This window comes from Corvus cornix, chromosome 3 (genome assembly GCF_000738735.6).
Source record: "Corvus cornix cornix isolate S_Up_H32 chromosome 3, ASM73873v5, whole genome shotgun sequence".
Classification (NCBI taxonomy): Eukaryota; Metazoa; Chordata; class Aves; order Passeriformes; family Corvidae; genus Corvus; species Corvus cornix.
The window spans coordinates 66,794,440-66,820,695 of NC_047056.1; the positions used below are offsets into that span (position 1 = coordinate 66,794,440).

At 39.9% G+C, this 26,256-nt stretch overlaps 1 protein-coding gene across 2 annotated transcripts in view; it reads left to right on the plus strand.

The window, feature by feature from the left end:
• Nucleotides 1-1,475: 1,475 nt before the first annotated feature.
• HS3ST5 (heparan sulfate-glucosamine 3-sulfotransferase 5) overlaps nt 1,476-26,256 on the plus strand; it is a 193,494-nt gene continuing 168,713 nt past the window's right edge. Inside the window, exon 1 of one of the 2 annotated variants that reach the window (XM_010402683.4) lies at nt 1,476-1,509. The gene's annotated coding sequence lies outside the window, so the exon portion shown is untranslated. Of the gene's footprint in view, nt 1,510-2,736; nt 2,884-26,256 lie in introns of those variants that run through there. The other variant, XM_039569741.1, reaches the window with a different exon arrangement.

A 26,256-nucleotide genomic window follows, 5' to 3' on the forward strand; every position in this document is an offset into this window, starting at 1 on the left:
TTTTTCATAGCACTCTGCAGTAGGCTGAGAGTTGTGTTTTGAGCTTTGCCTCTTTTTTATTCTAATTTTCAAATTATTTTAAGATATGCTATTTATATAATAGTTTTATAGAGAGAGAGCATGTATACATGCACAAACATTTATATAAGAATATATAGCTTCACGCAGAACGTTTTTTGATTAAGGGGTTTATATGTGTGTATATATTTATAACACATGAAAGGGGAAAAAAGGCCCTATATATCCCATTTTCATACTCTTATTTTGATTATGTAGGGCTTTGCTTGGTTTATCTCTGTAAAAAGAACTGGAACTAAACTTTGAATGCCAGAAAGTCTAAGCAGTATTTAATCCAGTGGTGAAGGTAAAATTATCCAAAATCCTTCTTATAAAATAAGAATTTTTAATATGCCTCTGTCCACCTTTATACATATTGCTTTAAGCACAGTACAATGTTTTTGCCCATAAAATGAACACAAAGTAGCTAAAAACTACAGTATTATTTCTTTCTTATAATTTTTATTGTCGATACCCTATTTTTAATTGCAACATAGGAGCGGGGAGTTTACTATGAAAAGAAAATGGCTTGTCTTTAAAATGTAAGAATTTAATCATGTGCTATTGCCTGCCAACAATGAGCTAAAGAGGTTAATGGATCATAGGTCTGGCAAACAGCCACGCTGTCTCCGGCTCGATACATTTAACTGCATAATCTGGTTCAAGATTTGGTGCTAGTTTTTTAATCAGGGCATGAACGGTTGATAAATAAAAGTTAGGTTTTTTCCAGTCTTTTTTTTCCTTTTTTATTTTTTTTTTTCCCCGGAAAACAGAGCCATTTGTCACTGATCCCGAATCGCACGGCAGGGGGAGCGAAGTAGGCGGGGACCTCCCGCGCTCCCCGTGCCCCGGGATAGGGCGCTGCCCCCGTTAGCTGCCGCCGGGCACTCCCTGGCATCCCTCCGGCCGGGCATCAGCGCCAGCTGCCCCCTCTCCCCGGGTCGACAAACTCGAGGGCCCAAAACGCCAGAGGAGCACTCTCATGGATACTGTACACACACCCTTTCCCCCAGATAACTCCACTTGGGACTCCGAAACCACCACCTGGAGCCACCTCTCCATCAAAAGAGTGGAGTGTGCGGGATGTGATTGGTTGGGTTTGGGGTTTTTTTTAAAGAAAGAGAGATCACGGAAAAAGTATATAGCTCCCCCTCTCCCATCTTGCATGTTCCTTAGGCACACTGTTGGAGGAGCCAAGCAGCAGCGGCAGCGTTATAATGCAAATCACTAAGCGAGCAACTTTCAATGCTGTTGTGGCTATTTTTGATTTCTCTCTCGAGAACGAGCTTTTTTTAGTGTGCGTGTTGCCTTTTTTCCCCCCTTTCCGTTTGATTCTTATAGTCATGCCCTCCCTCCCTTCTCCGCTTGCTCCCCCCTCCTCCCCCAAACATCCAGCAGTAATGGTGCACCGTCCTCGGTCCTCTTCAGCGGGTCACTCCGCTCGGGCAGGAGGTGAGCGGCCGAGGGGGGAGCGGCGTTTGCAGGGATGCGCTGGGGCACCGCACCGCTGCCCGGCAGAGGCAGGCCCTTCCCGCTGCTGCTTCATTCCTCTGCCTTCGCTTCTGGGCCCCGCCGGCCGCTCTTGGGGGCAGCCGACTTCCCCTCTGCGTCCCCCGCTTCTCCCCCTCCAGCCGCGTCCCGGCGGCGGCAGCCTCCCAGCGCCACCTCAGTGACTGGGAGAGCCCAGCCGCCTCCCGCGGAGGAGCCAGCGCCGGCGGAGGGCCCTGCCCGGCTCTTCCCTCGGCTGCAGGGCGAGCCGACAGCACCGGGCTGCGTTGCCCGCCTTAGAGGACTGGGAGAGAGAGAGGGAGGGAAGGAGGGAAAAAAGGGAGGGAGGGAGGGAGGGAAAGAGGGAGGCTCCTCCGTGCGCGGGGAGCGGCTCCGGCTCTCAGCTGGGCGCTACCGGCAGCGCGGCTTCTGCCGTGCTGCACCGCGGGCGGTGACGGCTCCCGGCGCGACGCGGGACCGCAGCTCTAGGGCGGGGGGCTCAAACCTCTGCCGGGAAGTAGAGACAGAGTTTTGCGATTTTATCCTTTCTTTCCTAGTGATTGGGCTTTTTTTATTACCATTATTTTTAATCCCTCCCCCTGCTCCCCCCATTCCCCCGGCGGTGCGTGTGGCAGCGGGGAGGATGCGCGCCTCCCCCAAGCCGTTCCCCGGCAGCTCCCGCCGCGGCTGCGGGGCGCTGGGGGCCGCGGGGCCGGGGGCGCGCTGGGCCGCACCTGGTGGCACCGCCATGCGCGGGCTGCGCCCCCTGATCTCCCCCGCCACTTCCCGCCGCCCTTCCGTGCCTGAGTCTCCCTTCGCTTGTGTCCAGCATCGCGCACACACGCACACGCCGTCACGCACGGAGGCACTCACTCACTGACTCTGCCGAGCTGCCCAGGCTGCCGAACAGCACAGCGCAGCGTCGCGCAGCCCGCCTGGAGCCCCCTCCCTCCCTCCTCCCTCCCTCCTTCCATCCATCCCTCCCTCTCTCCTCCTCCTCCCTCGCTCCCGCCCGCCCGCCCGCCGCTCTGAAGGATGCCCGGTAAGTAGCGACGAGGACCGGCACCTCTGCCGGTGCGCGATGTAAGGGGTTAGGGACTGCTTATACCGCTGCCGCCCGCCGGGGGGGCGCAGGGCGGGGGGGCGAGGGGAGGGGAGGTGACAGCGATCCGAGGCAGGAGACGGCGGGGCTCGCCGGGTGCTCCTCAGAAGGACTTTTAGCTGCGCGGCCGGGGCTTGGATGTGGGCGCCGAGGGACGGGGTCTGTGCACCGCAGCGGGCACCGGCCGGGGCGGGGGCGCTTCGCCTGCGCTGCGGGTTGCTGCCTGCAGCACCGCGGTGAGTACGGGGCTCCGCGCCTCGCCGGGGTCCCTCGGGGGCGGGTATGGGGTTGGAGGGTGTCCTGCCGCGCTTGGGGCTCCCTCCTTGGCGGCGCTGCTCCGCGCCGTGCTGGGACCGGGGCACGGAGGGCACGGTGCCCCCGCTACGCTTCGGGGACTGTCCGCTGCTACTCCTCGGTTTTGGCCACGTCTCCAGGGGCTGCCAGCGTTGTCCGGTGTTTCGGGCGCCGCGGTGCCACCAATCGGACACGGAAACGGAGCTCCGCCGGGCGCCTCACCTGCGGAGAGGAGCACCCAGGTGCTGCGCACCGTGGCGTGGGGAGCAGAGCGGAACCCCGGCCGGTGCCCCGGCACCGCAGCGAGAGGGTGCCCGCGGCTCCCCTGCCCGCTCCCCGTCCTGCATGCTCTATCCTCCTGCGCTGCAGAGGGCTCCGGTGGGAAAACGCTTGTCCCTTAGGGAAGCGTAATGTTTGCAAAATGTTTGCTAACAATTAGCGGGTGGCTCCGCTCAGCTCGGGTTTGCGCACGGCTAACTCCGCTCTGGCAGGGGCTCAGCTCTGGCTACCGAATGCCAGGGACACCGGGCAAGGGGCTTTTTGTTCTCCTAGACTGCCTGGTGCGATTTGTGGGAAACACATATAAAAGCTCACAGTTGCTGGTGATTTTTTAGTGGACTTTGGTAAATCATTGAAATTTTTTTTCTTACTTTTACTGTGTGTATTTTGACAATGATCTCTTCTCACTGTGTTTCGCATCCTGGATATGGTAACTCTGCCACTGAAGTCAATGGCAAAACTCCTGACTGACTTCAGAGGAAGACAGTTATGGTCAATACGGAATGAAAGGGACTGGGCAGAAGGTGGAGAGATGGCAAAATGAAAGAGATGTATAAAAGAAACTTCATTTTAGAAGCTAGCTTTTTAACCAATGAGTTTTAGCAGCACTGTGTCAGAAATGTCTTCTAGATTTGCATTGCCACTTTGCACTAGAGAAATACCAGAATGATCTCTTGATGTGTTGGATATCAAGTGGGCTGAATCCGTTTGTTCTACCCACAGACATTATAATGTATTACTTAGTAACTTATACTTTTCCAGTGCTGTATATCTTTTTTCTCACTGAAAAGTTGGAAGCAGAGGGAGCCCACTGAGACAATTAGATGGGCTCTCATTGACTTCAGTGGCCTGTGAATCAGGCCAAGAAAGGCTCAATAGAGAAGTAACAAGAGAACTGTAGTACAGTTTGTAAGGAAAGGTGTTGCATAAGCATTTAACTCATGAACACCCTCCCTCTAGAGAGGAGAAAAATCTAAATGTACATTAATTTTTTATCCCATTTTATCCAACTCTTTCACAGCACAGACACAAATAAGAAAAAATGCTTCTGATTAATAATTAAAATGCCCATATTCATATGGATTGCAAAGAAGATTTTATGCAAAAAAAAAAAAATCCATTAGCAAATGGAAGTTCTAGTTCACAGAACGTCCTCTGTTCAGTGCAGTATTTAGATCGAGAGCAGTCAGATATATAATGAAGCACCAAATACAAATATTGATATTCAAATGGCAAAAGTTAGATTTATTCCTGTAACCTGACTAACCACTCTCAACTGCTTGGAATGCCTTAAAAAGGAAAGTGTGGTTTGTTTTTTTTTTCAAACCTGAGTGTTGAAAGAACCCCCAAGCCCCCCATATGCTGAGTTTTGTCAAAAACTTGTCAAGTATCAGAAGTATGCCCATACTTCCTGAACAATGTAACTATTATATTGATAGGTGTGTTGGGGTGGCTCTGGCTGGATGCCAGGAACTCACCAAAATGGTGTTATCACTCTCCTCCTCAGCTGAACGGGGAAGAGAAAATGTAACAAAAAGCTCATGGGTTGAGATAAGGACAGAGGAATCACTCAGCAGTTACTGTCACATGCAAAACAGACTCAACTTGGGAAAATTTGTGTAATTTATTACCAGAGTAGGAAAACAAGAAATAAAAGCTAAATACTAAACATCCACTCTTCCCCTTCCCCTCTCAACCTCCTCCCTCCCCTGTCCATTCTTCTTCCCAGGCTTTACTTGACACCCTAATTATCTACCTCATCCCCACCTGGGGTTCAAAGGGATGGGAAATGAGCATTGTGGTCAGTTCATCACATGTTGTCTCTGCTGCTTCTTCCTCCTCAGGAGGAGGACTCCTCACACTCTTCCCCTGCTTTGGTGTGGTGCTCATCCCTTGGGAGACAGTCTGCCATCAGCTTTTCCAACAGGTCCTTCCCATGGGCTGCAGTTCTTCATGAGCTGCTCCAGAGTGGATCCCTTCCACGAGGTGCACTCCTTCAGGTGCAGACTGTTCCAGTGTGGGTCCTCCACAGAGGGACACTATTCCAGTGTGGGTTCCTCTCTCCACAGGGCCACAGGTCCTGTCAGAAGCCCGCTCCAGCGTGAGCTTCCCAAGGGGTCACAGCCTCCTTTGAGTACCCACCCACCTGCTGTGGCACAGACTTCTTCATGAGCTACAGGTGGATCTCTGCTCCACCATGGGCCTCCATGGGCTGCAGGGGGACATCCTGCCTCACCATGGTCTGCACCACGAGAATCTGCTCTGGCATCTGGAGCAACTCCTCCCACTCCTTCTTTTCTGACCTATTGAACTATTGCTCTCACATATTCTCAGTCCTCTCTGTGACTGCAGCTTCTCTTGCTCACTCCTGTCTCTGGCTGCAGTTTCTGCTGGTCAGGGTCTTTTTCTCCCTTCTTAAAACTGTTATCCCAGATGTGCTGCCACCACTGCTGATGGGCTCAGCCTTGGCCGCTGGTGGGTCTGTCTTGGAGCTGGCTGGCATTGGCTCTGCAGGACACAGGGGAAGCTTCTGGCAGCTTCTCATAGAAGGCACCCCTTCAGCCCACACCATTAACAAAACCCAATACAAGAAGAGAAAGCCTTTCTCAGTTATGGCCCAATAATGGTGTTTCCCATTTAAGTACAAGTTTGTGTTAATAGGCAAATATAAAAACAAAGTTTGAAGTGCTGCATCTCTTGTTCAGCTTTATTTGTAGGCATCTGGTAGAATTGTCATTGAAGTGAACTGAATGTGTCACTAATACTTAACTGTGAACAGATTAAGATGTTCATGTTACAGTGGGGAAAAAAAACTGCAAAATGGACAAATGCTTCACTGATTATCTCTTCTCTCCTTGCAAGTCCATAGGCAAGACAGACACCTCATTCTTAAAATGCCATATTGCAGGTTTCTTTCTAATTTTCCTGTGAGTTCAAATGTTTATCACGTGCCATGTATGGAAGTGAAGGGTACATGGGACATTACATGGAGTAAAATTTTGTTAGAGCTACTTTGTTGCTTCCTGTATTTTCCATTCTATCTGCTGTTTGCTAACACGTTGTGATGCCGCAACCTATTTTTGTTGATAATACTTCTATTTCAAGTCAAATGTGAAAAATATGGTAATTACTTCAATATTAAGAGGTTTGGTTTGTTTTTTTTTATTGGGGGCTATGGCAGAGTGTGATGATGGTGCTTTTTTTAAGATCCAAAGCAATTCTCTTTTCTTTATTAAATGAAGAGAGTCTGCAGTTCTAAAAATGAAGATATATATTTGAATAAATCTTTGGGTTTGTCTGAGAGCCATTGTTTGAAATTCTGTGTTTTTTTTCATTTTGGTGTTTCAGTACTTCTTCAACGGTGTATAGGGAGATTCAAACAGATCTTGTGGATAGCATCTCCAAAATAGAAATTTAGTTTTTTAGGCTTACCTGTAAGTGAAGCATATATTAGATTTGAGTATTTAAGGCAGAGTTGAATGAAGCCAGATAATGAAGTACCAGGAGACTCCAGGACATGATTCTGAATAACCATTACTCACTTTTAGCAGCTTTATAAACCTCATCCTTTTTTGAGGAGTAAATGCTGTTCATCTTTATTTGGACGAATATTTCAAGACTATTTCTGCTGTCCCTTGCCTGACTCTGAAACATGTTTATACCCTTGTATTGCTATGGTTGTTAAGTGAATGGTAGCAAGCATTTACAGGTCTATTGGTATTTGAATCTAGGAAGCAACATTACTGGGATTCTTGAAAGTCACCTAAATTTTGTCATTATTACACCTTTAAGACCATTTTCAAAATAAATTTTATTGTTTTTTAGTCCTAGAACATATTCATTGGATAATTTATTTAGGACTATATTCTTCTATCCAACAATTTAAGAACAAAAACCTCCACTGTAGCTCAAATCAATCAAAATATTGGGTTTAGGTTATACATCGTACATATGGAACCTGGCATGTAAAGCAGATGGTATGTAAAATTATGCATAGCATGTCTGGAGAGCCATACAATATCTAAATGCAGTGCAACAGAACAAGGAAAGAGTGTCACGTGCAACTTAAAATATCAATCACTGGACTATGTCTAGTTTCAGCTGCGCTTTGTTTCCACGCGTGTGTGTGTGTGTATTTGTGTGCGCGTGTGCGTGTGCTCAATTTTCTCTTACTGCAGCCGCGACATCTCCTCGATAATATGATCTTCCTTAGAAAAACATGCAGACTGAAATGATATGCTACTGGCTAAATGGAATAAAAAGATGGCTATAGAAGAAAAACTAGCTTGGTTCAGTTTGGGCGCAGAACACAAATGCATGGAAAATAAAAAATAAATAAATCAAGAACAGAAATATCAGTCTTTTAAGACAAATGGCCAGATACTGCTTACTACCAAGACTGTGTTTTTCTATGTTATTTATGCTGTTGGTTTGCCCAACACAGCAACAGCACTTAACAGTACTTCTATCCTGTTGCATAAATACTGTTAGCTCCACATTCCCTTTCTCTCTCAAGTATTACAAGTGTGTAAGCACAAAATTTCTTCCTGAACAAACAAGCATTACTGTGTGTTGTTAACACAATCAGATGAAATGGTAATTACAGAAAGATTCACATCAGCAAAACCCTTAAATAAATATTCGTCTTTAAGCATGTGCTGACCTCAAAGGGACCTAATCACATTTTGTTGAACAAAGATGCTTTTGTGATCAATGATCATGAAAGGTAATAATTTTCCCAAATTTATTCAAACATTTAAATCTGTGGTTATAAAATTTTGTCTGCACCAGACAACTTTAAATTTAACTTCCAGGGGAAAGTCTTTAAATATTTCTACTTATTTTTTAAATGTTTTTTATACTTTGGAAGGCTGGAAGCAATTAACTGTTTTAAAATGGGTTGCACAGCCATTCTCTTTCATATTTCTAGTCAAAATGAACTTTTGTAGATAAGATGTGAAGGATGACGTTTATAACGAAGGACTACTGCAAAGTGAACTTCAGATACATTAATGAACTAACACTGCACAAGGTAGACTTTAATAGCCAATTCTGTAAGATTCAGACATTTTTCAAGGAGACAAATTGAAGGAAGGCCTCCATGGTTAAACTGTTGAATATCCCCAAATATTTTTAAGGATTTTTAAGGTACCTGAGTTGATATACAATGTTTCACGCTACAAAATAAGTAAATAAATAATTAGATGACTCCTGTACTTTTTCTGCACTAAGACTCTAGTCCCTATGCCTTTTATTTTTTGCAACAGTGTTGGTTTAGAAATACAGCTCTGTGTCTGGGGGACTAAAGGAACACATTTGTCCTCATACATTACAGAACAGTTATCTATCAATTTATTTCTGTTTTGGAAATGAAAGAACTTTTATCCATTCAAATCACTTTAATACAATCTTATATTATAATGGCTTGAACAATCTTGAGTGCACACAGTTGCTGGAGTCTCCAAAGGACTGTCATAAATAAAGCTATTAGACTGTACTATAGCAGACACATATTCAGAGTCTACCAAAGGATGACAGGATTTTACATTACAGGAGAAAATGTTTAAAAATGTCTGCAAATTACCAAAAATTATTGGTAAAAGGGCTTAATAAACTGATTTATAATACATATACCTGTGCTATTTTTCTTTTAAAGTATGCAAATGCAACATTAACATTAATGAATTATTCCTATGTAGAATTAAGTAAGAAATGAGACAAGAAATAAGGGGTTTGTCCTCTACAACAAGTGCTTAAGCTTGCTCAGCAGTGTGTAAACTTTCTGTGCTAGCTGACGGACATTCAGCCTACATCAAAACCTCCCTTTGCAACCTGACATTGCTGCTGTGATGACAGCCTAAGAAAACTGGCATCTCATGAGAGATAAGTCAGTTTACATCAATGGAAATGGATTTGCACTGCATCCTGGATTCTGTGCAGACAGGTTTGTTTTTATTTCTCCTCTTACTGTTATAGAAGGCATGACTTTCACCAGGTATGAAAACAAAAATGAGTTTGGCAAAACCCTGAATGAACTTAGAAACAAATTTGGAAATGGTGGAGACAGAGCTAAACAAAGTAAAAATTAAAAATAAGGATATGTTATGTTGTTGGTTTGTTTTTTCAAGAGAGGAAAAGGTGCACTCTTTTATGAACGATCCCTAAGACAGAAGTAAGACATAAAAAAGTGCAACTGAGGTTAAAAATAAAATTATGAAAGTTGAGTTACCTAACATGTTCTGGCCACGGGAGAAGTAACTAAAGCTGACATACCAGCAGGATGGGAGCCTCAAAAGAAGACTAAAGCCAGAAAATAACCATTTCCCATGTTGGAAATCCAGATGGCCCTAACAGATTTTGTGTGCATTTGTATACACATTTATCTGTGTGTATACATGTGCATACATATATACTTTTTTTTCTTTTAAAATTAAAATCTGTATAATGCCCTACTTTGTTACTGATTTCCTCACCCCAGCAGGGATTTGCTGGTTCTTCTTTCTGTCTGACTATGAAGTTACAGAGGAAGATTTGACAATACAGTAAATAGCTGAGGGTGGTTAGACTGTTTCCTGAAGGTAAAACAGTAGGGTCCAATGGTTCTCCTGCAGAATGTTCTAAACCCAAGGATATCAATAAGAGGCAGTGCTGTCAAAGCAAAACAAAAAACCCAAACCAACCAACCAAGCAACCAACCAAACAAAAAATCCCAAAAAAGTAATCAAATCCTGAAAAGGAGAAAACAAAATGAATCTCCAAGTCATTGTCTGAAGCCAATGTTACATTATGTCCTGAAAAACATGAATCTGAAAGATGTTTTACCAACTATAGGCTAGTGTCACCTACAATCACAGTCAAGATCTTCCTGTTAAGACTTGAAAAATCAACTGCAGTCTTACACTGGAGAAATAGAAAATATTTTCCATGAACGTAATGTGGAGCTTTTGGGAAAACTGAAGATGACAGCAGAGCAGAGGAGTATTTAATGCAGCATTTTATTTAATACAGTAAATAGATATACCATTTTTTCATAGAAAATTTTGATGCTGAAAAGGCAGTTGAATGGATTGAGTGGAGCTAACTTTGACATGATGTCAGAAGATTTGAGGAAAAATATTTTAGATAATTTTGCTGCTGCATGTCCTCACCCTCATAAGTGCCATATAAGTATAAATAATGTCAGAAGTGGCAGCAAATCCTCTGTCCTCTTCATAATTTCACATTCCTGACTCTCGTAGAAGGATTAATCTCAAATCTAAAGTAAACCAGATTTACAGCAGGAAAAATATCTGTCAATGTAGAATCTATCAGTATAGTCAAACAACATGTCTTTATTTGTCTTCTGGTGGAAAATTACATTCCTGGGTAGTGATGCACAATCTGTATAAAATAATCTAATATAATTTTTTTGGCAAATAATTCTGAAAAAGAAAATGTGACTGATAAACTTTTTACCAACCACAGAGTTTCACTGGCAGGTAGAAAAGATTTGAGGAGAACTAGTTAAAAATTTGTCCTGGGATTAGTTCTCAGGTTGCATATGAGAAAATTCTGGTTACCACTGACATTGCTAGCTACTCTTTCAGCATGCTGCATTTTGTGGTTTCTGAACTAAGAATGAAATTCACTTCCTTCAGGTATGGCAAAAAACATGGGCTTCAAAAAGTCAAACTGTGCAACTGCAGAAAATGGAAACTCAGGCCTTCGTGCCAATGTGCCTAAAACCATATTTTATTTCTGTGGTTGCTTTCCCAGCCATTTCTTCAGGACTACTCCCTGGCTGCTAGTGAGGTAGATTTAGGTGAGCATGAAGCAACAGTTCTTTGCTCCATGATATGTTGGACCTACAGTGTTGTAACTGCCCTTGCTTCCCTCCTGGTGGCTAACAAGGGACTATTTATGGTGCAGGTGCCTCTGAGAGGTTTTTGTCTACCTCCATCTTACACAACTTAATAGCAAGAAACAACAAAGGATTAATTTCTTGTCAGAAGCTTTCCTTTGAGCAATATCCTTGAACAGAAATTATTTTCTTTAACAAAAATGGGTTGAAAAGATTTATGTGTCATTAAGATTTGTCATCTTTCTTCTTCTGTAACAAAGAAAACTAGAAATTTTGCTTTGTTTAAGAAATAGAGAGCATATAAGTTTTTTTAATGATATTGTGCCATTTTTCTTTTACTTTCCACTACTCTTTTTTTTTTGTGGAAGCAGGAAAGAATTTCAATGAGAAAAAGGGAAGAAAGATGAGAAAGGGATAAAAATATTTTTTTAAACTTTCAAAAAATTTCTCTTACACAAAGCAAATATATCTGAATAATGCCTCTTTGTTGTTCATCACCTTGAAATAATCTGTATTAAATCTGAAAAATCAATTTTTCTAATGTCAATTCAGAATGGATCAAAACTTTGTATCACAAAAGTCTTGTCTTTGAAGATATTTCAGTCGAGTCTCAAGTAAAACTTGAAGCTGGTTGAATTTCTTTGAAATTTAGGTTTTTCAGACATGTAAGTTAATTTAAAACAAAGCTGTCTGTAGGAAAGATGTATTTTCACAAATTTTCTGTGCACTGTGATCATATATTAATTAAAAGGTATATTTTTCATTTTTCTTAATCTTTAAGGTGATTTTCTTGTGAAAATATGAAAAAATAAAAAACTGAAAGAAGTCCCTAAAATACTGACACAAGATTCTTGATCTCTCCCTGATAAAAATTCCTTTCTTCCTAGACTTTGAAGATTTTAAACTTCCTTTTTCAACTTCCAAAGAAATAATTTCAAAACCTCCAAACATTTTTCCTGATGGAGAGAATAATCCCTACCCCATTTCTGAGCAGACACAATATTGTGTAGATCATGGTTTTAGTCTAATGGATAAAGTGGAAGTATTAGAAAGATAACTGGGTGCTTTCTTTGAAAGGTGCTTGCTTAGTGGAAGGTTGATTATTTTATTCCTGAATGCAGCTCATACATTGAGAAAGACTTTAGGTGAGAAGAGAAAGAAAGAGGAAAGGATGTGTCTCTCTGCCATAACTAAAGAAAGTAGTGAATGGGAAATTAAGTGTGTCTTTTAAAAACTTTAAAGTGGAAAATGCCCTGCAGCTGAACAATATATAGGCTCAGGACATATGTTTAAGATGTGGGTAAAGGCTTAGGGTGCAGCTGGGAAGAAATCTACTTAACCTAGTGTAGTGTTGGAGTCCCTTAAGTTGCATACATGTTGTTTATGTGAGTTGACACGTATCAGTAAGTGGTGCTTACGGGTGAGGCAGCTGCCTCCAGACTCGGCCGTGTGTCAGCACCAGAGCACTGGGTCAATATGGAAAGCACAGCACGGAGAGGCAGCGCAAATCCCCGGCACGCTGCTAGACAGAAGCTGGCCACTCACGTCTGTTTATCCCCCAGGGACACAAGAGAACAGATTTGTCAGGGTTTGTCTCTTTTATTCCAGTAATTATGAGAGATTAATTGGGAATGTTTACTGTTGGGAGACTAATTGGGAATGTTTGTTTTTTACATGTTTGTTTGGTTTTTTTCTATTACAGCTGCATTTCTGCCCCTTGCCTATCATTTTTATGAATAAACTGAATGATGCAAGGCCTCCCTCCTGCCTGGAGGCCAGCTAAGCATGGCCACTTCCATATGGTTAAGTTCCCTCAGCCTTCCAAGCACAGGCTGCATGTAGCCTGCCTCTTGGGAAAAGCCCCAAAGCTGGGCTAGTGCCCTAGCTGTGCCCAGGAAACCCTTGGGAGACAGCTGGTCAAGTAACCAAGATCAAAAGAGTGTCAGGGCTTGCCCTGACATTTTATGTTCTAGGAAAAAAATAGTTCCAGGGCATAAATTCATGCCCTACCACTATTTAACTCATTTCCATAGATGTAGTCTTGGTATTACTATGTCAGTGTGACTCCAAACACATAGATGTTGTTTATTCACTTTACTTGTTAGGAATGAACACAGTTGATTTAAGTGGTGCTACTACAGCACAGCATGATATTTTTACAAATGGTGTAAAAGGGGCTTAATGTTTGTTTGTAACCAGTCATTAACTGTGGTATATGCATTAATATTCTGAAAAGAGGGGACGATTTGAATGTGGTAAAATGTTTTAGGAAATGGTGGCTACTCTTCTGCATTCTTTTCTACATTACTTATAGTTACATTTCTTATCAAAGGCTGGGGTCAATTTCTCCAGAAATTGCTGTTATAGGAAAGCTATTATCTATTTACAGTGCATTTGTTTTCAGAAATTTATATACTGTTGAAAAATCTGGTTTTTCAGAGGTACAAAAAGGTGAGGGTACTAGCACTTCTTTTAAAAGACGCATTACTAATTTTTACCAAGAAGGCAAATGACGACAAAAATCCTTATTTGGTGACTACCAGTATTCTGTGAGTCAAGAAAACAAAAAGAATAACAAATCTTTTAGGGCGGGGTCTCAGAAATTAAACTCCTTTAAGCTTTAAAATACACACCTTTTAGCTAGCTGGAAATTATGCTTACACAGGATAGTTGGATACAGTTTTAATATGTAATTGTATGACAGTGGGATAATTGCATAGGAAAAATAATATTTAATTTAGCTGTGGGGGAAAATACATTTAATTTATAGTGACTCATAATAAATTTTTATTTCTTGATATTTACCATCGCTGTGCATCTTTTGCAACATCTACAAGTCATCTCTTTTATTCTTTCTTCATCTTTTATTTGTGAGCTTTTGCAAGGTTTTGTTATTCTTTCACTGATGCAAGATAGCACAGCTTCAAAAGTAGTGATTAGTCTGGGTGTGGACACGTTGAAATGCTGCCTAGAAGAGATTCTACTTCTTGGTATAGTCCTGCAATATCAGTTTTGTGGTTCATGAGTTGCATATGTAAATTAAAGTGCTCTTGGGGAAAAGTTACCTAGTAGAGAGCTAATAATTTCCCACCAATGGTAAAATAATTGCCTCCAAATGCTGTGACCCCAGGTGTGTGGTAAGACTGAATCTCGGGGGGAAGGTCATGAGGTCCCAGTGCCTTCTCTGGACATTAATTCCAGTTAGGGCTTCAGCAAGCTGCATTTATCTCCTCTGGAGGTTTCAAATTGGGTGAAAGAACAAATCTAAATATTTTAGTCATTTTTTTTCTCTAAGTGATGCTTTTAACAGAGTTTCAAGGAGTTTGATTTAATTATTGCAGCAGCACATATATAATGAACTTGATGTACCCAACCTAAAAAAAACCTGGATCTGAATCTGATAAAATATCGGTTTCATTATTCAGTAGGAGCTACAAGCCTTGACCAACAAAGAAGTGAAGACTTTTTTAGAACATTGAAATTTAACGAAGCATACCAGGATTTTTAGCTTAGCTTAGTTTGGAAGTTGAGATGATGTAAGTCACATTGCTTTAGTGAAATTACTGAGTTCCCTAAAATTCTTCATGCTTGGAAAATTATGTGTAGCCTGCAACTCTGTAAATATATTTAGAAACAATAAGGTAGGAGCGGATACTGAAATATCCCTCATAAAAATTTGAGAGAGGTACTGTATGATTATTCGTTACGTACATCTGCATATTGATTTCTAATTTATACTTTGATATATATTGCACATGGTCTCGCCTAAATATAAATGAGCTTTTTCACTTGGTATGGCATATAATGATTAAGGAGATATGAGAGTGTTCTAAAAAGTTTAAGTTATTTATCACTGATACTTAAAAAGGAATAGTTAAGTAAGTAGATCTAAAGCCAGCCTGGAGCTTCTTTGGTGTGTGTCTGAAGCATGTCTACAAACTACAACTGCAATCCATGATCTAAAGAGCATCCTGCTCCTTACATCCTGCTGTAATGCCTCTGGTGCCTCTGCCTTTATCTCTTCCTTCCCTTCAGTTTGGTCTGCAGGGATGGTAGCTCTCAGTTGATGAGTACAACTCATGCAGTCCAGAAAAAGAGGGATTCATACCAAGCAGTTGCTAATGGATAGTGGACTAGTAGCCAGCCTCAAATCTGGGTCAGACAAAGAATTTGCCACAAGTTTGAGATTTCTTGAAGTGCCTTTCTTTCAAAGATGAGGCTTTTCCTCCAGCCTGTTTTTTGGAAAAAGCTCCAAATTATGATCCAGCTTTGCAAATCACTTTGCAGACTGCCTCAGTAGCAAGACATTGCATTTTTTGGCAATAAATTTTCTATTAAATATTTCAATCCCTTTTACAAAGGTAGTTTGAACAGATGTTAGGCTGAGACATTCAGGGAGAAAGATCATGACACATTTGGTGACAATGTGGTACTGGTGCCAATAGCTTCCTATAAACTGTAAAAAAACAGATGTTACTCTGGCCAAAATTGTGCCTTCCTCTTGACTGCTTCCAGCAGGGTGCAGGCCTGACTCTGACCCCCACTCCCTGAACTAACCTTGAAGCTGCTCTTACAGTGATGGAGACCTCTCAATTAGCCTGATCCTGCAACTGTTTGACACATGCTACAGCAAAATTGTCCTTGTCTGACTGTGGCAGCTGCTGCCTCCAAAGTGATATTGTCTGCTTATAACTCAAAGTATAACTCTGTCATACATACACTTAGTGCAGAATGGCCCTTAAAAGGCATTTTAATCTGCTGGCATTTTAGTTCGTAGGCCTCTGGGGTCAGGTTGAAAAATTACACTAATGCTGAACTTACTCTGATATTCTGGGCAGCCTTCTGAATTTTAAATAACTATCCTCAGAAGGCTACCCTTTTCAAAAATTATCTTAAAGACTGCACACAGAATTTTAAGCTCAGTTCAGTTAGCACACGGATATGCAGACTGAATTTTATAAAAATGTAGGGTAAGAATCTCTGAATTTATGGATACCAGCAGTTATTTTAGTTTTCATTATCAGAGTATCTGTTCCTGCAGTGCTAACTATATGAGTTCTGTGTTACTGTAATTGTTAATATTTGCATCTGAATTAACTGTTCTGCATTGCTGGTTTTGTCGCTGACTGCCTATTCAAATATGTGGGATAATTTTGAAACCTACATAGGAACTGATTCTTTTATAGTCTGGAAATAGGCAAGGTGAAAGATACAGTTTTATTTTTCCAACCAATGGCATTTCTTAATCCATTCCCTTACATGTATATACAGAAAAAATAAGATTACCACCTCTTTGATTTTGGAAATATTTATCTAAGTACTTCATGTTTTGCTTATTTAGCATTTTTTGCTTCTCCCAGTGATCTACTTGGACTTTTCCTGACTCTCATCATTTCCCCCAGCCTGTTTTACATCTTCTTCTGCTGTGGTATCTTCTATTGCAAAACTGCTGAGTTGAGCTCATCCAGCTCAACCCATTGGGCTCCTCCTCTGGTCCTCTACCACCTCTCTCCTCTGATCTGACCCTGCCCTCAGACTCTTTCCAGAATGCAGATTGCAGTGGGCATCCAGCCATGGAATGGGACCAGATTTTGGGCACAGAATAAACCCCACTGCTTCCAGGAAGGGACTGAAACCCGTTAGCCATCTGTTCTGCCTGATCATTAGGGATAAGGGCTACCCAGAGGTAGATTTTAGCAAGGCCTTTAGCAAGTGTACCTTTCTGATTTATCTGAACCCTCTGTTGCTTGCAGCCTTAGAGACATGCTAAGTATTCTATATTCTCCATATTGAAACCAGATTTTTAAAAGCTGTAAACAGTTCCCATTTCACAGCACATCTTCTTACTCAGCTTGACTGGAGCTGTTCTCCTTTGGGAGAAGGTATTTTTGAGCCAGAGGGAAAGGAAGGATGAGCTCAATATATTTCTTGTTCTACCAGCTGCCACCAAGCATATTCATCTTCCCTCCAAGGAACTACGAGTCCAGATCCATTCACACTGTGCACCCTGATGAGACAGAGTGACATCTTCCATGATAGGTGATGAGGCTGTGGTTCCAACCTCAGGGGGTTTTTTAGGGTGCTTTTTTTTTTTTTGTCACATCTAATGAAGAATGCTAAAGCAGATGTGTTTCACTGTTGTACTTTCAGGAGCAGAATGAAATAGAAAGCCTAGGATGGCAGCTACTGTGAACTCTTGCAGGATACTGTATACCTGGACTGTGAGGAAAAGTGATTCTTTGGCTGCTCAGATAAGTCACAGTCTTTTCTGAGTGCTCCAGCAGGCTCTAGGAAGAACATTTAACAAGTTCTCATCTACCCTGTGCTGGAAAACTTGTTCACTCTGCCATGTGTCCTGCCCTTTGCTAGTTAACAAAGAGTTTCTAGAATGCTTCTTCAGCTCCTTTTAAGATTGTGTATCTTATTTTTAGATTGACAGCAAACTGTGCCTGGCAGTGACATCTGCAAGCTATTCTTTCTGGGGCTGAATGGTTGCTTTTGTGTTAGATGTGTGATGCATAAACACACCAGTTCTGCTCTTTGAGTAGAAGGAGGGCACAGTTTGCTTCAGAGGGTTTATTTTATCCTTGTCCTAGTCTAACATCATTGCCTCCATATGAACTGGGTGACTGATTGCTAGTTGAAGTAGAAAATGGTTCTGATTCTGCACTGGAGCCTTTTGGTACAAATATGTTCCAATTAATACAAATAAGAAAGTAATGATAATGCTTTATATTATTTACAAAACAAATCAGGAGGAAATAAAACATTACTTTAGAAATCGTTCTGTTAATGTCTATAAGCATACAGTTGTGTAGAAGATGTAAAGATATATCACAAAATCCCTGTCTATGGATGCTTTGCAAGACTCCTCTTTTAAAAGTTTTGGTTGAGGTCCTTAGGAGGACAGAGTCCTACAGTCAAAATATTCTGCTTGATTAGGAGTTCATTTTTTCATTTTGGGAAAATCTTTGCTGAAAAAGAAAAATAAAGGATCAAAATGTAATTTCATTGCCTTTCACTTCCTCTTGGGAAATACACAATTACCCCCCTATTTGTGAACCACACTTGTGATTTTTATCCAACAGATTCAGGTCTTGAATAACGAAATAATGTATTACTTGCTTTCGTAATGCTAGTGATCCATGTCAATTTTTCATTTATATGAGGAATGACCTATGCTTTCTTATCTTTTCCTCTCTACCAGAATTTGTCACAGAATTTCAATGTCGCAGGAAGAAAATAACACTACATCTATGCAAAAATAATTTACTTCATCATATATCATTCTTACCAGCATCACACTTTCACCTTTTTCAAAATTAGAAGATGAATTAATAAATTGGTGTTTGTTCCAATCATAATGGAAAACTGACTACTTAAATAGGCTCATGCCTTTCCTGTAACAGAAATTTGCAAATATTAATGAGATTATACCAGTGTTCTGTCAATAAATATTATCAACTGAGTTCATTTGTGTGGAGGTCTTGGGATTTCTGCAGAATGATTTTGCATTGTCACTCTAAAGGTTTCATATTAAACCTAACAGATCATGACTACCTTTTTTAATTAACTCAAGTCCTCTCAAATTTTATATAACATGTCAAGGGGTATAAAGTGTACAGCTCTTGCACATGTAAGCAGACAGGAGGAATGCACACTGATGTGACTGTTGCTTATGAAGAGTTACAACTATTTGGAGAGGCGCAGTTGCATCCCTAGCTGAAAGTAACCAAGTGACAGATAATCTAGCTCTGTCCCAGGTGTAACTTGTTCCTGAATGAATATATATCTCTCCTGGCCAAAAAATATCCAGCACTGTCTCTGGGAGGCACAGCTCCAAGCTTCTACCTCGTTCTTAGGTGGAAGCTTTGCGTTAAAAGTGACCTTGCAGTTAACAAACTCCTCAGTTACTTGTAGGGAAAAGCTGCTGGAAGAAGCTGAACTCTTTTGCAAAGGGTCTGCCACAGCCAAAGCTGAGAACACACACGTACACAGAGCAGGAACACTGCCTGTGGTAGCAACACTTGGTGTCACCTGCCATGCAAATATCACCACTGGGGAAGTTCTAACTACCTGAGGTATGTTTAATAACCCTGAGGAGTCAAAACATGGTTTTGGAGGGGTTATAAGTTTCTGAAAATGTCTCTGAACTGAAATTTCCAGGATCAGCCTATCTGGAAAGGTCAAGGAAAACAGTTTGTCCTTTTATCTTTGAAGAAAACTCCACAATCATATAAATCATTAAAAAGCAAAAAACTTGAATATTTTTAGTGCCTGTGAAAACAGAAACTTCCAGAGCTGAAAAACTGAAAACGTTAAATCCAAAACTGTCACACAAATATATTTTTCTTAAAATGTATTTGTTCATTCCAGTGACATTTGGCTGAGCTCCAGCTTTTCAAAAAGTATATGGTGAAAAGAATTTTCTCTAAATTTATTTATAAATTTAGCTTTCTCTATATTTTTTGTAATTGTTTGGAATATCCTGAGCATTCAAAGGAATGAAAGAGATCACTTGTCCTCTGTATTTGGCATGAAGGGTGTCCTAATGCACATTTCAGCTTTTCATTTCAGAAGAATGCTATCCTGTGGATTGCTTACAGAAAATGGGAGAGTTTATATCTGATAAAGGCAGTCAAATGACATTGTGTAGTACACAGTCAGCATATTTCAAACTAAGAAATCCTTTTTTCTCTTGTTACCTTCAAGTTTTCCTTGAAAACATTGCCAGATAACCATGGAAAAATCCTACTAAAAGTACAACTAGTGAGAGAAAACTTAAGCTGTCATTGTGCAAAACTGTAAACTTAATAAAAATAACTTATTGCAAGTATTACCACCCAATTTTCTGTGTTTTGAAAAAGGTCAGACTGAATTATCATATTTTTCCTCCTGACCTTAAAATCTGTGTCAGCACATTTTATTTTTTATTGGAACCTGGCACAGCATTTCTCTGGTGATTTTCTGAAAGTTCTATCTTTTATTTTTAAATAAAAGCAGAAAATAAGGTGGGGGTGAGGACAAGGTGGAGGGGAGAAGCATAAATCTCTAACCATGGCCATGACAAAGAAAACTTAAAAACCCCCATGAGTTAAGATTTTCATTTTTTTTTCTTAGAGAAAGTGGCACTTGAATTTTACTATTTGATATAATCCAATTTTTGGTGTGAATAGTCATATTGTAAAGCTCTTTGTATCTGCACTGGGCCTGAATTTGCCTTTGTGTTGTGTGAGAAGTCTCAGTCCATTTCTTACTGCCTGAACCCCGCTACAAAACTAAGCCACTCCATTTTTTTTTCAGTTAATTAAGAAAAAACTTCTATGCTATAGGAGACTTCCTGAAAAAATATGACTCAAAGATAATTTAAATAAGGAGAGATTCCAAAAATAATCAGCGTCCCATCACTGAAATACTTTTACTAGAGATAGAAATTCATAAAATCATGGCATGACTTCCAGTATTTTCTCTGAATTCTTTCACACCCAGGATATTTCCCTACTATAATCATGTAATTTTCCAAAACTATATCTATGACTCAATAGTATAGGAGCTAAGAAATTAATCCTAGAAAAATAATCTTTGCCTCATTCTTTTTAGAGAAATAAGTATGTTATTAATTAATAAAATATATCAAAACTTATTGCAGAAACCATTGCAGTTGATTTATCTGCCATATTTCAGAACCTCCTATTTTTTAATTAATTTTATATTTTATTTTAATTATTTTACAGCTTACCAAATCCTATTGCAATGCTCAATGTAGGATAAGAACAGGAGGAAGGGTGAAGTTTTCCAAACTGTATTTGCACAAGGTGCTTTTCACTATGAACTTGTACAAATACCTCCTCTTTTTTTTTTAATTGGTCATGTACTCAGAAAATTGTCACATCTGTGGTTTTCATAGGAGCCTGTCCATTGGCTCTATCAGTGTGAACATTCTTACTTGAGATTAAATGCTTAGTCTTATATTTCAGTCTTTTCCTTTCTTGACATATATAAACCAGTTCATGCACAGGTATATATTCTATTTCAACAGACACAGAATTTTGAAAATATGTTGAACTATTGCTACTTTAATATTTAATATTAGTTTATACACACACACACACATATATATCTATATCTTTAAGCATTTCCAATATATAAATTGGGATAAAAATCTGTAGACTTATCTGTCATTAAAACGCATTACTTTTACATTCCTGTAGAATGCACATTTAAGCAAATCAATCTTTCATCTTGCTGAGCTATTTATATATCTGGGCATTTTCGTTTTACAAAATATGGTGTTTACAGCTGTATATTTATATACAGCTACATATTTATAAGGAGACAAAAGATACCTAATGGGACTGAAAGTGCTCAAATACTCAGTAATAAAGGACAGTAGGACAGAGATGTCTGCACTAGAATTAGCCAGCAGCTCCTGCCATTTTTTTTAATATGATTGAAACCACAGGCTTCTCTCTGATAAGACAGACACTATTTCATGAAACTTTCTCATCTATTAGTTCACACACCTGCCAGTTGAATACATGAACAATAACTGAAACAAATTAATTTTATTGGAAATTATCCATAATTAAACCAAATTATAATGATTTCCAAAATAAGGAACTTGCTTTTCAGGATATTCTTTCGCAACATGAGCTTTAAAAATTATTTTAAAGGAAAACAAGGGGAAACCTCCCCACATTTTACCATATCCACCCTAAGGACTCTTCAGGTATTTCCTGCACCTAAAATTAGAGAAAAAGCTGTTTACCTTTTCTATTAAAGTGGGTATTCCACAGAATTTTCTTGTTACAGAGCGGGTAAAAAAAGAGAGTGCTGCAGATCCCATTCCCAGTGTGGTAAGAGGAGCATTATCCCATCCTCAGAATATTGCTCTCACTAAACATAGAACTTCTGCCTCGCTTTAGGGAGACCTTGAGATCTAAAGATTTAATGTATAATATAAACAGTTAATTGCAGCTTCTGCAGCATCCATGACAGTAATTCCATACAGAAGTAAAGGTGAAGTTTAGGGCAATACGTATAAGGTTTTTATAAGTTTTTAGGACAATCTGAACATCTGTGGTCATGTGGGAAGACCCATAGTGGTGGCATAAATGCGACCGTATATAGTCAAGAAAAAGTGTGGAAGGGCTCTGAGGATGCTGGAAAAAGGGCAGGGTGTCAACTCAGAGGAAAAACAGTGGTTCCTTAAGTTCAAAATAATTTGTATGGCTGGCTGGACCTCTAGGTGCCCACTGACTAAGTGTAATTTACCAAGCAGAGCTTGGGTCTGGATTGAAAGAGAAGCAGCGGAAAAGGAACCAGATCTTCAATCTGCTACTGATAGTTGCATCGCTTTTGTTACTTTCTCAAGAGAACCTCTGGCCTAACAGGGAGGGAGTTTTAATGTGTAACCAACCAGTAAACCCAGTTCAAGACTGTAGTATCACCTACACCAGTAACTAATCTAACTCTGATGCTGGGCCTCTCTCTGACCATTGCCCCTGGTGTCTGTGATCTGAGATAGGTCCCACCTGGGGTGAAAACATGGGAAGACATCAGGCTCTCTACGGTGATGACTCTCCTGTACATGATCTGGTGTGTGACATGAGCTGGGCTCCCAGCATGACTGCAGTGTTGGAATCCCTTTGAGATTCTCAGGTAGGACAAATTTTCAACAGCTGCCTTGGTAGCTAATTAGCTCTATCCAGGCTTTGATATTTGGTTCAGTCAGTACATGATGAAAAGACTTATTTACATATTTTCCACCTGTTGCCTGTTTTTCTATTATCCTAGGTTTTCTGAAAGTGCAGTATAATGCCAAGCTTTCCTGGAGTGATAGTGTGTTTGAACCAGTACTATTTAAAGGACTACAATTTTATACTATTAAGACCCAAATCAGATGAGTCCTAATTTTTAATTTTTTAACTGTATTGCATTTTCATCTCACTTTTTCTTGAGTTTTCTTTCCTGGGAAGGATTCAGAAAAGTTCAGTGCAATAGCAGAAGAAATAAAAGCACATTTTCCTAGTGGAAGTGAATTTTCTTTCTATTGATATTGAATGTCTTCATTAAAAAAAAAAAAAAAGAAAAAAGGAAAAAAAGGAAAATAAAAGGACTAGGAAACTTAATATGTTTCTTAGTCTTTTGGTGTTATTTATGCTAGATTGTTAATCTCAGGTCTTAAACTCAGAAAGAGGTCATGACAGCCAAGAGCCCTTCCTTGATTTGCAAATCTTTGTACTTAAATTTCCTTTGCATATTTATAACCCTTCTGTAATTGTACACAAGTAACTGATATTTCTGATAAATCTTGGCAGTAGATAAACTTGCACAGTGAGCCGGTACTTGAATTTGAGAAGGAAAAAATAAAAAGGAGGAAAGGACAGGAAATTGCTTTTGTGATGTGTTAAAGTACTCTAAAATGATCCAAAACCAAATCATCCCCACAGTGTGGAATTTTCCTACAGTCAGCTACACACTGTGTCACTTGACATGTCAGTGGGCTGTTATTTACCACAGAAGTTTGACCTGCCATGCATTCAGAAATAAAAATGCACAAAACAAACTTTCTTTCCTTTTCTGATTTTCTTCACCCAGTGTAATAATTGCTGGACTTCATTGTTTTGTATATTGAATCTGCATACAGGGCTGATGTCACTGGGAAGGAACTAAATCCCTGTTTGTCCCTCCAGATGAATGCTGGATCTCTTCAGTATTTTGCACGTTTCTGCACAGTTCATAGTGTCATATGCCACTGCCCCTATGACTGACTGCAGCCTGCAAAGTGACTGTCACCATTATGTTGTTGACATGCTCACCCTTTCTGACATGGGAAGTGTGTATTAGCTGCATTTAAGGTAGGGAAGCTGGTAATTTTTACTGCTCAGAAGCTCGTGGTGAAGGATCTCCTCCTGGCCAATATTGAGGGCAGACATAACTGCAGGGCAGCCCAGGTCACCCAGCCCTACAGCATGGAATAACTTATCTCCCCAACTACAAGCAGCACATCTTCAGATGATGACAGCAGAAACTCATCTGCTGTGGGTCTGTAGCAGGCCAATATAGCCCTTTACCATGGAATTATTAGCATCATCTTCTGAGTTGGAATGGCTGTGTTTGCTTGTCAGCCCTAGGAAATTCCAAACCCATCTATTTCCTTTAGCTGTCAAGTCCTTCCCACCTGTAAGATGATGTTGTGATGAGATGTGTGTGGCTTTGCACTACAGAGCCTGGAATTGGGTTTGTCCTGCACACATCCAGACATTCCTGCTTCCAATTCTGTCTGAACTACAGAGTGGGTGCACCTGGGGGACAGGGGACATTCCTGTCTCAGTGACAGTGGATGTGCACCAGAAGAGAAAGTCAAGTGAGCTAATTAGCCAGAGAATCCCTAGGGTGTTCCAAGTTTATGTTTGAGTTTGTTAGCCAGGAGTGCCTAATTTCTTATTAACTAGTTTTTTACTTTTATGATGTCTATAGCAGAGTATAGTTCCCCAATAAACCCATTAGTTGACCTTAAATGCCTAAACATATATTTTATTAATTTCATTTGTCTATAGATCCTCTTAGAAGCAGGAAAAAGGGTTTTTTAGACATTAACTATTAATTTTGTAATTCATGTATAACTTTCCATAATCATGTAAATGTAAATTCTAATTAACAGTGTAGAAATCAAATTATTCTGTTAATCCATGACATACCATTAAATTTGATACTTTAACCATGATGAACTATAATTAGATGAAATATAATTAGATCAAAATAATGTCCTGAACATTTGGCATAAAAAGAAAAATATATGGCTGTGTACATATGCAGCATTATGATAAATTTATTACAAAAAGACATAAGCTAGTTTATTCTAAGTTGGTTTAGTGATCTTGTTCAGAACATGGCAGGAGTAAAAGAGTTCTCAGTTTTATCCACATTATACATAATGAAACTGTCAAATGGAATCATTAGTATACTAATTTTGGCTCTCTTAATAATCCTTTTTGTATTGTATATTCTTACACAATCTAACAATGATAGGGAATGTATATAATTGTTGGGTGCACTAACAGCCTGTCTATATAAAAGGAGGACAATTTTTAAAATAACCACTGCTTTCAGATGTGCAGTTTGAGAAACCTTATTTAGTCATCCAAAATGAGAAGAAATTAAAATCAAGTATCATGATGTGATACCACTAACTTGCCTTTTTACCAAGCTGTAGCAAGTAAGCAGCCATGTAACAAATGGCAAACGCTTAAAATTACTAGGAAGGTTTTGAAACCAAGAGATCAAATGTTAGGAAACGTCGCAAGCAGAGCACTTTGTTTTCAGCCCTCTTATAAGGGTGCAGTATGATTCAGACTTCAATAACATGAGTGTGCAGTAGTTTTTCTGAAGGAATCTTGACTCATCTGGTATGATGATTAGAATGGGCTCTCTAGTGAGCAGTGCTTCAATTATATTTTTTCTCTTTTTATTGTTTATCGAGTGAACCCATGCCTTGCTCACTTCATGCTGTTATAGTCTCATTTTGAAGATAGAAGTCTTGACTTTCTCACTGGCTTTTTTAATTGTTCATTGTTGTGATTTGCACAATTCACTAAAGTAATTATTAATTTTCATGTATCCTGAAGAGGAAACATCATTAGTCCATTTTTGCAGTTCAGAACTGAAATTTAACTGAATGTTAGAACATGAACTCATTTTTGCTGTTCAGCTTGAAATTCTGCTATACAGGTATGAAGACCTTGAAGGGAAAATGAAAGAACAAAGTAGAAGATGCCTGGTTTCTTTCATATATATAAAAAAAAATCTCCTGGAATAACATACTAGCTGTTCAAAGGTTCATTTCCAGAATATGGCTCATTCAAGCAGATTTGTCACTTTTAATACCAGAACCAAAGAACTAATTTTCTTAAAAAAAAAAAAAATCCCAAATGAAAAAAAAAAAATTGAGAGCTCCACTTTATGAGATATGTAATTCTGGGATGGGGGAGTTTGTGTATGTGTACATGTTAGGAGAGTGCAATGGTACCTCTCCAATCCATGAGGAAGGAACAAACCCAAAGATATAGGAGAGCAGATAGGACCACAGTTGGGTGATATGCTAACACTACTAGAGTGGTAGTCTAACTTTTTTATTGTAGATTGGCTCATTTATTTGGTTTTTTGTTTTGCATTTTTTAATTCATTTCTATAT